The 2500-nt window shown below is 42.3% G+C and overlaps 1 protein-coding gene across 1 annotated transcript in view; it reads left to right on the plus strand.

The window, feature by feature from the left end:
• The window catches only part of LOC121685163 (potassium voltage-gated channel subfamily H member 1-like), a 55723-nt gene that overhangs the window by 10174 nt on the left and 43049 nt on the right, over window positions 1-2500 (plus strand).

The raw sequence follows: 2500 nt of genomic DNA on the forward strand, positions 1-2500 counted from the left end.
AAATAATTGCAATTACTACAAAGTTTAAGAATCTAAGGCTGCTTGATGAGCAATTACTGTATTCAATTTTAATTGGATTGTAAAGGGAATTCCTTCCTTAACAAGTCTATGGGCCTAAGCTATACTTTGGTGCCTATGAACCATCTGAGCTAAGGAAGAGACGAATGCTTAATATGGGAGCAAACAATTTATCTGACGTGATGTTCCGTAGCCTTAATGGGCATGCATGGATTTAAAAACATCCCATACTGCATCCGCATACATGCATGATGATAGCCAGTTGCTCTAGGCGCTTGAAACTGACATAGCTTTGACATATGATCGTTTTTGTTAATCAACGATGGGCTACAAATTGTAAGCTTACTTTGTTAAACAGTTAAAAATTTAGTTGGCAGAAAGTTATCAAAACACAGCTGGAATGTCACGGATTCTGCCACTCTGCAAGGTAGGCGTGAAAGTGAAAGTAAACTGCAACATTCAGTGAAGAAAATATGGCAATCTTAAATGTTAAGATATTAATTGTTGCAGAACCAGAGAATGTATGGATAGGAGAGAGAAAGATTTGTGTAGAGAATTTTTTTTTTTTAAAGTATATTTTTTGGGATTTTTTGCCTTTATTTGGACAGGACAGTGGAGAGTGACAGGAAGCAAGTGGGAGAGAGATGGGGTGGGATCGGGAAATGACCGCAGGTCGGATTCGAACCTGGGTCCCCGTGGGCACTCAGGCCTGTATTTGGTACGGGCGCTGTAGCCTGCTGCGCCACAGCGCCCCCCCCCTCCATGTGTAGAGAAATTAAACGGATAATAATGTGAAGTGTCCTTATCTCCTGCTTTAAAGTTAAAGCGACTTGATGCAGCAATATTTTGATACTTGGGTGATCATGCTTCATTATTTGGCAGCAAGGTAATGTAGTAGACTACAGGTGATGGACTCATAAAAAAAGAAAACTGGACAAGGATTTGGGTCTAAATGACATTGTCATCATATTACAGTTGGAATTCATTGCTGTCTGAACTGCAGGTCAAAACACTGAATCATTTTCACAACATTCTGAAGTTGTTATTTCAGTCATTATGTGGTTTTCGAATACCATATTCAGATTCAGCACTATCCCCAGTATACGTATGCCTTGGCGTGACTGTGTTTGTGTCTTGGTCGGTGTACATTTGTGTGGTTTTCGAATACCATATTCAGATTCAGCACTATCCCCAGTATACGTATGCCTTTGCGTGACTGTGTTTGTGTCTTGGTCGGTGTACATTTGTGTGGTTTTCGAATACCATATTCAGATTCAGCACTATCCCCAGTATACGTATGCCTTTGCGTGACTGTGTTTGTGTCTTGGTCGGTGTACATTTGTGTTTGCCTGCACCTGACATGATACATTGATTGTATTGACAATCAATATATGTATATCAATATCAATATTTCACTTTGTATTCATATCTATTTCTGTGCCTGGTAAAGCCTCTTGTTTGTCCTTGCAAGTGTTGTAAACACACACACACACACACACACACACACACACACACACACACTCCATTTCCAGAGGTCAAAGGTTATTGTGACCCTGACGGACATATGTACATTCAGATTATTCTAACAGAGGCAAACGTTGCAGCGAACAACATTTGCACTTAAAAACTTTTTGTGTAAACATTCCAAACCCTTCATCTAGCTTCATTGTATGTTTGTGTGTGTGTGTTTGTGTGAGTATGTGTGTGTGTGAGTGTGTGTGTGTGTGTGTGAGTGTGTGTGTGTGTGTGTGTGTGTGTGTGTGTGTGTGTGTGTGTGTGTGTGTGTGTGTGTGTGTGTAATGCCACCCTGCTGACGTTGCTCCACAAGATTTAGTGATCAGTGAGTGGTGGCCTGCTGAGAGACAGACACGGCTAATCGCCACAGCAGGGCTCAGAGATGGAGCCACGCTGGCACACACACACACACACACACACACACATACACACACACACACACACACACACACACACACACACACACACACTAACACACACACAGAGGAGGATAAATGAGCCAAGAACCCTGCCAAACAGCAGCTCCTCTAAATGTACACACACACACACACACATACTCACTCACAAACACAAACACAGACACCACCCAACAGACACCACCCAACACACACTCTCAGACACAAACCAATCCCTGAGACACTCAAACACACACACACACACACACACACACACACACACACACACACACACACACACACACAGAGACATACCAACAGACATACATGTTTACACACTTAGATGAGATGAGTGGTTGCACTGATAAATACTGTCAGACCCCCTCTGTCCCTCCTACACCAACAAACATGGCACATATGTGTTTGTGTGTGTGTGTGTGTGTGTTTGTATGTATGTGTGTGTGTGTATGTATGCTAGAATGTGAATGGAAGGGGGACAATCCTTTTACTGTTCCCCTTTGGGTATTCAAAACACATATTCTCTCTCTCTCCCTCTTCCTCCCTCTCTTTCT

This window comes from Alosa sapidissima, chromosome 16, assembly GCF_018492685.1.
Source record: "Alosa sapidissima isolate fAloSap1 chromosome 16, fAloSap1.pri, whole genome shotgun sequence".
Taxonomy (NCBI): Eukaryota; Metazoa; Chordata; class Actinopteri; order Clupeiformes; family Clupeidae; genus Alosa; species Alosa sapidissima.